Raw genomic sequence first — 12,345 nt, 5'->3', positions numbered from 1 at the left:
AAGAAAACTTCAGAGCCTCCTGGGAAATGAGCAGTCAACAAGTGGCCACACCTGAGGCGGGGCTGACCGATGGGAGAACCCGATCATTTCCAGAAAGGGAAGGCACCAAAACTTTTTAACAGGCTTTCTTAGACTAAGTGAAATGAAATTCACGGCAATGACTCTAGCGGGTGCCTATTGCGGGGTAGGGTGGAAAGTGGGGTGACTTTAAAATTATGTTTTAAGTTTATGAACTATACTCGAAATGTGAAATCGAAATTCCTAACCCCTTTACAGTTACATTATTCAATTTCCAAAATGCAACGTCTAGTTAAGATCAAGTTTTTAATTCATGCTTCAAGGCATCCCCTTTACTTCAAGCATATAGAAATTATATATAAAATATAACAAGAGGGAAAAAAAAAAAAAACTGGCCTAGCCAGGCTCAAAACAAGACAATTTCTCCATGAGCAGAAATGAGACAGAAGCTCAGGCTCTGCCTTGGGCCTCCTGGCTCGCGGCAGGACGAGAGCGCCCCCCACAGGCCCCGCATCTGAACGGCGGCTGCCCTGGGACCTGGGGTGGCAGGAACCACTCCTTCCTTCCATCACAGGCAGGAGAGAGAGACGCTGCTCCCGGGACCTGCGCTGAGGCCCCAGCGAATCTGGAAAAAAGCAGTAGCAAAATCCAAGTCCGGGGAGAGAGAAGTGGAGAAAGAGAAAGCTGGACATTATTCTCCACTAAAAATAAATCTGTAAATTAAAACTGTAAAACGCATATTTACATTGAATGTGAAGAAGGTAGACCAAATAACAGGGCCCGAGAAATAATGTAAAATAATTATGTTTATAGTCCCCAGGAGACGAATGGACAACCAAACAAAAATAAGGAATTATTTTACAAATTGCAGTAAATGTGAAAGGACATACTGGGATTTTTAAAAATGGCAGAACAATGTCAGCTTGGACAAAAATCGCTTGAAGGAAGCCTGGTTCACAGAAACAGAAAATTCCGCTGAGAGATAAACTGGTTTAAAAATGTGAAAGATCAGTTAAGATCCATGATTGATACTTTGAGAGTTTAAAAAATATATTGAATAGAATCCGAAACACAATAATAAAAGCAATTCTGGAGAAACGATGTTTGAAGAGGAAACAGATACCAAATTTCTCATCAGCAATGTTAGGTATCAGAAGGCAATAAAATAATATTTTCAGAGTATTAATAACATGTCAGTCTAGACATTTATTCGAAGCTAAATCTCATTTAGGTGTGAGAGCAAGAGGAGATATTTTCAGATATACAAATACCAAGAGATGTTATCACTTACTTTCAATACCTTAATGGAAAAAGATACCGGGAAAAAATATATTTTGGCAAGAGGAAAGAACCTACCGGAAACCAAGAGAAACACAGTGACACAGAAATTGACCCAGACCTCCAACAATCACAACAAGCTGTGGACAACAATGCTTCCCACGCTACATACGCCTGTTAAGGTCTTATTCTTGTCCACAAAGAAACAGATACAGAATTAACTTCAGATTTTTTAAAATTAAATTTTATAGCTAAGTATAGAAGTTACAATATTAAGAGTAATAGTTAAAATAAAATAGAAGTATAATCTTTAGTTTGCAGCCAACACCGGTAAAAATGCTAAAAGTCAACCTTGCAGAGGTTGAATCAAAGAATCAAAGTATGAGGACAATAACCAGCAAAATTCACTTGTAAAAGTAAGTCTAAATATATCAGGAGTCAAAACTGGTGAATGTGCTAGATTTTCCAGTTGAAAGACAGCAAACTATACACTGAATCATGAAATTCAGCTGGAAAGACTGAAAGTAAATAGTTGGGGAAAGGTGGACCATGTAAATGTTAAGTAAAGTAGGCTTAGCACTGTTAGTAACATAAGACAGAAGAAAATTAACTCCAAAACCATAAGTAGGAAAGAATATAAATGCAAAATAGCACAAACCAAACCCTGGGCGATCAACAAACACAAAGTTCCTATCACATGGTATCGAGATGCCTAGAGCAAGAAGCATTAGGAGGAAAACGGACGAAAGCATGAACCGGGGGCAGACTTTCCCTCATCTCGATTATAAATGTACAGATCAAAGCAGAAATACAATAGTGAGGTCATAAACAACATGGACAAGTTTGACCCAACAGCTGTGATAGAACAGATATTAAGTAGAAGAATCCTGTAACAACAAAGCTACAATTATGTATCTTTTTCAGACACACGGGAAATTTCATGAAAATTAGCCAGGAAGTAGGTCACTAGCTCCGGGGCCCAGATCGTAGGCAAAATAATCTCTGTAAATAATTGATTAGAAGTCACGTGGTTTTGGGGGGGAAAGGCTGAGTAAAAAGGAAACCATAATGGAAATTTCAAATAGTTAAATTAAAACCAAAGTGCTTCGTGTCAAACCCGTGGGCTGAAACTAAGTGGGTACTCTGAGAGGAAGTTTTAGCTGTAAATGTAAATATGAAGAGAAAACAGAAGCCTGAAAATAAATAGGTCACACAGTCAGGTCAACGAGCCGGAGAAGTGGGTGTGGCTCGAAGAAACAGGACGAGAGCAAGAACTAACGTGGGAGAGAAACTCCAGCGAGGACCAACGAGACACGGGCTGTGTCTGAAACCACTGACGACACCCGCCCTCTCCAGCCAAGTCCGCGGGGTGAAGGAGGGCACGCACAGGCTAGCAGCGCAGGCACAGAGAACGGACCGCCAGCCACAGCAAAGGGAGAGAAGGCTCCAGAAGCCTGTGTCCTGCGGTCCCTCACAGGACTCTCCCCCTGCAAACTGTTTTCCTGCAAACCACTGCTTACCGTGTCCTGCGTCACAAACCAAGTAACTTCTTTGCCTCCTGCCTTTGACTTGTTGTACAACAGTAGGTAATCAAACTAAAGACCAATATCACTCAAATATCCTAAAGAGGGGTGCCTGTGTGGTTCAGAGGGCTAAGCGTCCGACTTCGGCTCAGGTCATGATGTCACAGCTCGTGGGTTCGGGCCCCGCGTCGGGCTCTGTGCTGACAGCTCAGAGCCTGGAGCCTGCTTTGGCTTCTGTGTCTCCCTCTCTTTCTGCCCCTCCCCTGCTCGTGCTCTGTCTCTATCTCTCATAAATAAATGTTAAATTAAAAAAAAAATTTTAATGTTTACTTTTGAGAGAGAGACAGAGCACGAGCAGGGGAGGGGCAGAAAGAGAGGGAGACACAGAAGCCAAAGCAGGCTCCAGGCTCTGAGCTGTCAGCACAGAGCCCGACGCGGGGCCCGAACCCACGAGCTGTGACATCATGACCTGAGCCGAAGTCGGACGCTTAGCCCTCTGAACCACACAGGCGCGCCACATTAAAAAAATTTTTAATAAAAAAATAAACTCTCTCAAAGGTACCACACAGCTAACAATATTGCTGGTTGTAGTATGCTAAAATCCTACATTTTTCTGCACATAGAGAAGAGATACTATTACAGTGACATTTTTTCATATATTAGGCTGTTAACTCAAAGGCCATACGTTTAATATGGTTTTTAGAATACTATATGTAGTATGTCATACAGGATGTGTGTATGTCTATGTATGTGAGCCCCGCAGAGTTTTTGAGAAATAATGAGCACATACAGCAATGCTGCTAAATAGGGAAAGATGGCTCAGTCTTTCCCCACTTGATACAGAAGAGGAAGTTCCCTCCTGAAACAAACACCCTCCAGCGATAGCGGGCTGCAGGGGAGAGGCTCTCACCTCCTGGGATCCCGCTACTTTCAACTGTTAGTTACACTTAGGTGCAAATAAACGTGCCAACCTTTCTTGTGTATTGTATAAATGGGGAAAGGAACCGTGGCGCCTAGTTTTCTTTTTCATTTTTAATCAGCTAATCCAAATACAGAAATGATCCGCTAAATTTTATTCTCACTACGCGTCCCAAATCGCGCCCGGAGAGGACCGGCACTAGGCTAGTCCACACGGCGAGGCATGTTGCCACCAGGGACTTGCCGTATCGTACTTGGAATGTGAAACAGAAAACTGAGCTGTAGCTGAGTCGTGGCTCCACGCGGTATCTTGGGCAAGACATTTCACCTTCAGGGAGCTCAGGCTCCCCTCTTGACAGATGGTGAAAATAGTGCCTTTCCCGTTGTGCCGTCACGGAGTTAACCGGGAGAGTGTGCAAAAGTGCCATCAAGTGTGAGTTCTCAGGAAATGTCAGTTGTAATAAAGTGAAGAATGACAGGGTTTAGTCACAGGGACTAAAATTCCAGCCCGGAGAGTAAGCCAAACTGATGACACGCACATAAATCATCAAACATGTGTTTCCCGGGATCCTTTTTTTCTTTTAATCTTTTTTCCATTTGATTTTTTTTTGAGAGAGAGAGACAGAGAGAGAGAGAGAGAGAGAGAGAGGGAATGAGCAGGGGAGGGGAAGAGAGAGGGAGAGAGAGAATCCCAAGCAGGCTCCCCACTGTCAGTGCAGAGCCCAACGCAGGGCTCGAATCCCTGAACTGTGGGACCACGACCTGAGCTGAAATCAAGAGTCAGATGTTCAACGGACCGAGCCACCCAGGCGCCCTATTCCCTGGATCCTTCTATCTGCTGCAACACAGGTGTTCCCTCCACGGAGACACCTCTCTGAGCAGAAAGGGGTGCCTGGTGGTGCAGTGGCCGCTCGCGGGGCTCCCGGATTCAGGCCAGGCAGTTTGCCCAGTGCAAACCTGGAGAGCCGGCAGCTAGGGGACTCCCGGCATCTGGCAGCCTGTTGACCGGAGACCAGTTTCCCTCTGGGTACCGCAGCTCGGGTATCCGTGCACCCTGAAACAGGCACAGGAGCGTTTATTAAAATGCTCCAGTGACACAGCACTGTGTGCCTGTAAGTATTCACGCTGTGCATCACGTGGAGGCAGAAGTTGTACAAACATTAAATTAGACGCTCGCTCGCTCTAAAAATCATGACTGTGGTAAGAACTACAGACTATGTAATGGTATAAATAGTGAAATGAAAAGTGATAGAAAAACATTGCAAGTTGAATACAATTCTGACAATGCTCCGATCTTCAGCGTTTTTGGAAGAAACTTGACAGACAAGTCCACAGAATAGCCAGATAGTTGAAACACCGCGGGACGGAGAAACACCGTGGGCAGAAGGCCCCACGCACACGGTACCCAGGACGCCACGGTGGGGCGCACAGCCGGCACACGGCCCGCGGGGACAGTACAGACCCTGAAACGGAGGCACACGAATGCGCCCAGCGGTCCGTTCCGTGCAGCAAGGGCAGCTCCAGCAGCCAATGGTGAAGGACAGAGGTCGTTCATCCCTGGCTGGTGGGAACACCAAGTGACGCGTCCTGGGAAACAGGCTGGCAGCTCCTCGTGGGCATGCACGTAGCCCGCGGTGCCCAGCAGCCGCCGCGGGGGCACCGTTCCCGGAGAAATGGGAATCCGTGTGCCCTGGAGCCCCACGGCACCTGTAACAGCTCCAGGCTGGGGCCCGCCCACGTCCTGCCAGGGGTAACACAGCGAACCTTCAGAGGACCGTCCCACGGGAAGCGGCCGATCGTGAAAGGTCACAGAGTAACATTCTTGACAATATGGTAGAAAGAAGAGATTGCCGGCTTCCAGGAGTAAGGGAACGGGTGGGGGGATGGGTGTGGCCACAAAACGGACTCAGGAGGGATCCTCGTGGTGACGGAATGTTCTGGATCTTGACTATGCTGCGGATACACGTGTGATAATACTGCATATGCCTAAGTGCTACACACACACACACACACACACACAAACGCGCGCGCGCAAGTCACATGAGAACATGAACACCTTGGGTTGCAGAGTAACTTACACTCGAATCCCACTAAGCCTCATGGTGAGGGGCAGTGTGCCCCCTCCTCCATGCAGCCCTCAGAGACACCATGACGACACCCCCTGCATGGTCTGCCCAGCGTGTCCCTTTACCGTGACACCTGGAGCCAAGTTTCAGTACGCACCAGGGGCTGCGGAAGGGAGCCAGTCCGTGTCGGCACAAGGCAGGGAGCCCGTAGGGTGCAGCGTGGGGGCCCAGGCAGGAGTGGGAGAAGGCGCCCAGGGCAGAGTCAGTCACACGTGGTCCCAGCTGCTTCCCGGGGGCCCGATGGTGGCCTGTGCTGAATGGGGTGGATATGCCAGACACATCTTGGAATGATGTCCAGGAAGAAATCCAAAGACGGCTGTTGGATCGTGGACTCATGTGTAACACACACCACACCCAGGCCATGACACTCCCCACCTATGACAGCCCGTTCCCGCAGGATCAGGAAACCGCAATGAGACAAGGACACGTCTGAGAAAGCCGTGAGCACTGAGCTTTTGGGGCCGGGGCGCCCGAGGAAGACGCCAGCCCAGTGAGGCCCCTGTTCCCCCGGAGATGCTGGAGCCCGGCTCACAAGGCTGCTTTGATCCCGGGGGCTCAGGGGACATGGCCCCGACCGCAGGCAGCTGCACGACCCCAGAGGCTCCGGTCCCAGCACGCGCACTGGCCCCGTTCGGTCCCCAGGCCCCGTCCCCCGCGAGCCCCGGCTCCCTGCCCGACGGATGGGGCCTCTGTCGGGGAGGAGGCTGGAGTTCTCCTCAGCCCAAAACTCTAAGCCAAGAGCAGCGTCGCATCCGTGGGGGAAGTGGACACCACCCCTGCCAGACCTGGAAAACGGGGAGTTTTGTTTCCTGTAATCCCCACGTGGCCTGCGTGCCATACGCAGTTCTCGGCAAACTGTGGTGCGCGGTGTGTGCTCGGCAGGACGGCACCCGAGGCGTGCATGCTGCTGCAGGTGGGTCCCGCCCAGCGCGGCCACGGGGACGCCACGTCCCGGCTTGAGCTCCCGCCTCAGGGCCACCGGGGCCGGCCTCATCTGACCTGGGGTCACAGCAGCCCCACTCGGCAGCACACTCCTGCCAGACAGCCTCTGGGGACGAACGGCGGGTCCTCTGGGGGTGGCCCTCGCGAGCTGGGGGTGGAGGAGAAAACCCCACCAAGGCCCAGGGGGCAGCGCCCCCATGCCTCTCGTTGTCCACGACTCCCACGGAAGCCTCTCTCCTCCGAGCGAAATGAGCTACGCCCTGCCGTCCCCGCGCCAGGAGAAGGCTGGAGGGCAGAGGCGGGCAGCTGGGAACAGGACCCCCCTCGCTTGCTGAGGTCCTCCTCGTGGGCGAGTGCGGAGGAAAGTCCCCTGGCTGCTCCATCCAGGCAAGGCCCCCGGCCCGAGGCCACGCCAGGTGCTGTGCCTTCACAGAGACCGGGCCGCACCCCTGCAGCTCGCATCCTGGGACAGCAAGGCTCCGGCCTCGAATCCGCCAGAGGAAGCACGGGTGTGGGACAGGCACGGCGCCTGCTCCCGCAATTTGGCAAGGGTGTGGGCTTGGCAACCGTGGGGTCACAGCCACCTGGTGCTGCGGGAGCGGAGGTCCCTGCAGGGACCTTCCAAGGGCCCAGAGTTACCGCCGTTTACGTGTGCTGACACCCAGGTCACCAGAAGGCCCGCACCCGTGCCCTGTGTAAACGGTTCTGCGAAGCCAGGGAACAGGACACCTTCTGGCTTCCAAGAGCGTCCCCAGACGTCACAGCCTGTCATCTACTCGTTCATCACAGGCTCCCTTCTTTGGAAGGGACTGGAAAACACCACGCGAGCATACCTGTGTTAGCTGCATGTCTGGGGGACTTTTCAGTGCGTGTGGCTTGTCACATTTTCCATCTGTGCTGTGACTTCCTGGGCCTGCCCGCATTCCCACAGCCACATGAAGGGGGAGAACTAATTTTCAATCAAAGTGTGGTCATTAACACACCTTTCCCCGTTCGTCTACACCTCTGTCGATCTAGCTGGGCACCTGCACGAGACTGCAGCCAAAAAGCCACCATATTAAAGACCAAACAGCCTATTGTTAATTCTGTCCCTGGCACAGCACCGAGCTCCTCTGCACTAAAAGGAAGGTTTGCTAACAGTGGGGACAAAATTCTGGGCCACCAAGTGGTACCAGGTTAAAAGTATGCTAACTGCAGAGGTTTTAGGGGAAGTGTCCTGAGGTGAAATACATCTGAAATCAGATGGCTTACCGAGGGGACCGGGGCGGGCGGGCGGACAGTCATGTGGTAAAGCAGGGGCGGTACAACGTTAACGGTAGAAATCTAAATAACGGAATTCACCTGTTTACCACAAGACTCTTAAACTCTGCCGTGGAGCAGAACACCCATGATAATGTTGGGAAACACAGCAGCCCTCTTTCTGAAACGACACGGTCTGGTCACACGGGCTGCGTCATTTGAGGGCTCTGACGAAAATCAATCACTGCAGGCAGCAGAGCTGTTTCTACGGAAGAAGTGAAACCTCATCTTCCTGTGTGATCTGCCAAAGACCCATTCGCAAGACCCGCCACGGACCACAGCCTCGCGTGGTCATCATTCCGCCTGTGGATTCCTAAGTGTCACACGGCATTCCACACGACAGCAGCCTGCCCCCGCAGAACGCGCCAACGTGGACCAGCCTACTACCACCGGCTAAGTCCCTGTAGAGTATTCCTGAGGCTCTGTAAGTGCAGCCAGTTAAAAATCACCTGCTCATCAGCAGCGCCGACATCAATTCAGGGAGAGAGACAGAGACAGACAGGAAAAGCGGCCGTCGTGAGTGTCTCCTGCCTCGCCCGTTCCCACCCGTGCTAAGCCACCGGTCTCGACCCCCCGCAAAAATGATGGTAGAAGCCTGTGTCCATCGAGCTCTCCCACAGGAGGGCACGCCCCCCAGTCTCCCCGTTGGTACAGGTGCAGCGGTGACCCTTTCTGTTCGCAGGTGGGTTGAGTCGTTAACCCGGGTGCAGCCCCGGCACTTGTGTTTATCAGAAATGCAGTTTCTGGACCACCCCGACCGACCCAGTTAGAGCCTGTGTCTTAAAGGCTCCCCGGAGTTTCAAAGGACACTGACGTGGGAGAGGCTTCCAATTCCCTTAACCATTTTGCCAGAGGTCCTCAGATTTTCTTGTGACCAGAATCCTCTGGAAGACTGATTGAAATACGGACTGCCGGCGGGGGCACCTGGGTTACTCAGTTGGTTAAGCGTCTGTCTCTTGACCTCAGCCCAGGTCTCGATCTCAGAGTTGGGAGTTCAAGCCCCACACGGGGCTCCGTGCTAGGCATGAAGCCTACTTAAACAAATACACATGTGTGGGTCGCTGTGCCTTACCCCCTAGACTTCTCTAGACAGGAGGACAGGGTGGAGGGCCCAAGAACCTGCATCTCTAACAAGTTCCCAAGTGACGCTGATGCTGCTGGTCGAGGGAGCGCACTCAGGAACACTCCACTTTTCCACACTGCTTCCGAACACCCCGTGAGCTGCTGTGCTTATCAGAACCTATCTGCTAACATCTTCCAAGCTGGTAAACTCACAAACTTCCAAAAACGACCTCTACAGGGCACATCTGAATTTCTGCAACCTTTTCCTGTTTCCAGTGGAATTGGAATTTCTCTGCAAACGTGCAGCATTTTGTCTAAGAACTGGAAGGCTGCAACTGTACAAGCTCCAGCTGGAGGGATTCCAAGCACCAATTTCTCCCCACTCTCCATTTCAGTCGTGTCTTCCCTCTGAAGGCAGATGGCACACATTACAGTCATCTGAGGGTTCCAGGGAGATGGTAATCAGGACACATGTAAGACTCGTCTGCCGTTAATACTCTGCCTCACGTAACAAGTACTGAGCAACCATTAGTTCTAATCCGTTTGCTAACAGAACTCGAAACAATCCAAACAAGTCAAGCGTCCTGGTGGAGCCTACCCTGGTGAAGAACTCTCCCGAGTGTCTGGGTTTATAATCTAAATCCTGCCTCTCCCACGACACTATCTGGAAGTCCAAAGAAAGCAACACATTGTGCCAAGTTGAAGAACAAATCCGGCTGAATGACTAGGGAAATGCACTGATTCCAAGAATGGAAGAAAGCAGGAGAATCCGGTAAATTTACAGAAGCACAGTAATGGGGCAGAACTACAGCCGTCACAGATAGAACAGGCAGGATACAGTTGTCACGCGTCAGCTGCACGGCTACCGTCACCAGCTTCGAAACCGGTGCTTCTGCACCAAACCCCCACCGCCTGTGTTAACAGGTTTCGCGGGACGAAGGTGAATAGCACAGAGCAGGTGTTGTGTCGTGTGCAACGCAAGCCGAGCCACGCAGACCACACCACGCACGGGCGGCCCCCGCACCATTTCCGTATTGTGCATCAGGTCTGATCAGCAGTCCACCCGTGACTTTGCTAAACTGAAAGTGTGTGTCTTTATTACTTACTGAGGCACATGGACTTTAAAATATCTTCCTGTCTTAACCCTGAATTCAGTGCATCTCCGTACAGATCAGAGTGATTTCAAATGACACCGCAGATGTCCTGACGATAGACAAGAACAACTGACTTAACACTACTTTAAACAATTTAGGGTTTGTAAAAACTTAAAATTGTTTGAGTTCTGAAACACTATGCTTTCTGCTTTAGATTTGATTTTCCAAATCGTACTTTGGGTCTCTGACCTTTTTTTCCACAGCAGACTCGGTTAGGATTAAGACGAGCACAAAAGCAGACATGTGACTTCGCAAAGCAGCATTTTTTCCCCTTCCTGTCCTTCTGTGACCAGAGTTGTTACGAGATAGAAGGGGAGGAGCAAGGAGGCTGAAGGTGTGTAGGTGCGTTTGGGGGACAGCAGGGCAGCTCCGGGCATGGACGGGGTCGTCGTGCAAGCTGCCGGGGGTGGGGGCGCGTGCTCCACCCTAACCCCGCCCAGCCTCCCCCAACTGTACCCTCCCCTCTGCGGCGAGGAAACCCCATCCACCTTCCCTGTGACTCTCCTCCACGAGTCAGCACAGACCGGCTCACTGCCTGCTTCTCTACGTCCAGTGAGCTAAGAACGGCTTCTACGTGTCTAAACGGTTGAAAACCTGTTCAGGAAGAGTTTGTGACACCTGAACACGGTATGAAGTTCAAGTTCCCACGTCCATGAACAAAGGCACACTGGCACAGTCACACCCACCTGCTAAGTGTGGTCACTGGCTGCTGGCCGTGACGGGGACCAGACGTGGCCTCTGGTAGCTTCATGTCGGTGCTCAGGGCACCGCAGTCACAAGAGGGCAGCGTCACAAGTGCCCCACGCACTGCGGCGCCGTGACATTTGTTTCCAGAGCATACATCACATCGAAGCGGGAGAAAAGTGGCCTCTGATAGGTGCTCTGCGGTGCACAGTGTGTGGATTACGCCGACACACGGCCGAGCCTGAAGGACGCCACAACCACGCACACACCAGATGGAGCCTCCGTCGCGACTCACAGACGGCTTGGTCGGAAGAGCAAGAAACTTTAAAACAGAATGTCTGAACATGGCATGATTTCTTTTAAAAACAACAGCCAGGCTGCAAAGTGATTTTATAAGTGATTTATAAGTGATTTCATTTGTTAGCCAAATAAGGAAAGCCACTGACAAACCGTGACCTGGTTGAATCACAGTTCACTGCAGCAGCCAGAGAAACGGACTCCCAGGTGGCTCGTCTGAGACGGGTAGGTGGCCCTGGCAGCTTTCCCACTGGGAGACGCGTTCGGGATTGAGGGCAATGACAGCAACCTCCACTGTTCGTTAGAAACAAGGCAAGTTATCTGGAGAGCGTTTCCTTGAGCGTTCATGCGTCAATAAACGTCACTGAGAACATTGCTCAGTGTTGCTGATTTAAGACGTCGGGACTCTGGGAGCGCCTGGGGGGCTCAGCCAGTGAAGCCTCCGACTCTTGATTTCAGCTCAGGTCACGATCCCAGGGTCGTGGGATCGAGCCCCACGCTAGGCTCCGTGCTGAGTGTGGAACCTGCTTAAGATTCTCCCTCCCTCTCTCTCTGTCCCTCCCCCACTCACTCACTCTTTCAAAAAAGAAAAAGAAAGAAGTCAGTGCAGTGGTCTAAAGGGACTGAAGACACAGTCTCTGTGACCAGCCTGAGCAGAACTGCAGCCAGAAATATTTGAAAAGCTGAGAAAACATGGATTTGGCCTAACCTGAAGTGGAATCTTCTATGACGTGGTGTACCTGGCGGTGTGAAAGTAAGTACAGGCGGAGGAGGAGAAGGCTGAGGTGTGCTATTTACAGCTCTTGCGAAGCTGTGACGTGTTTAAAGCTTAGGGTTACCTACGGGCACCTGGGTGGCTCCGTTGGTTAAGCGTTTGACTTCGGCTCAGGTCATGATCTCACGGTACGTGGGTTCAGGCCCCGCATCCAGCTCTGTGCTGACAGCCGGGAGCCTGGAGCTGCTTCCGATTCTGTGTCTCCCTCCCTCTCTGGCCCTCCCCTGCTCGTGCTCTCTCTCTCCTCTCTCTCTCTCAAAAACACATAA

At 51.4% G+C, this 12,345-nt stretch overlaps 1 protein-coding gene across 1 annotated transcript in view; it reads right to left on the bottom strand.

Annotated features, from left to right (window-relative positions):
- Positions 1 to 12,345, bottom strand: part of WDR27 (WD repeat domain 27) — a 150,689-nt gene that overhangs the window by 16,141 nt on the left and 122,203 nt on the right.

The sequence above is a fragment of the Acinonyx jubatus genome, chromosome B2 (genome assembly GCF_027475565.1).
Source record: "Acinonyx jubatus isolate Ajub_Pintada_27869175 chromosome B2, VMU_Ajub_asm_v1.0, whole genome shotgun sequence".
Lineage (NCBI taxonomy): Eukaryota > Metazoa > Chordata > Mammalia > Carnivora > Felidae > Acinonyx > Acinonyx jubatus.
The sequence above is the reverse complement of the archived record's forward strand: the minus strand, read 5'-3'. Positions and strand labels throughout refer to the sequence as shown.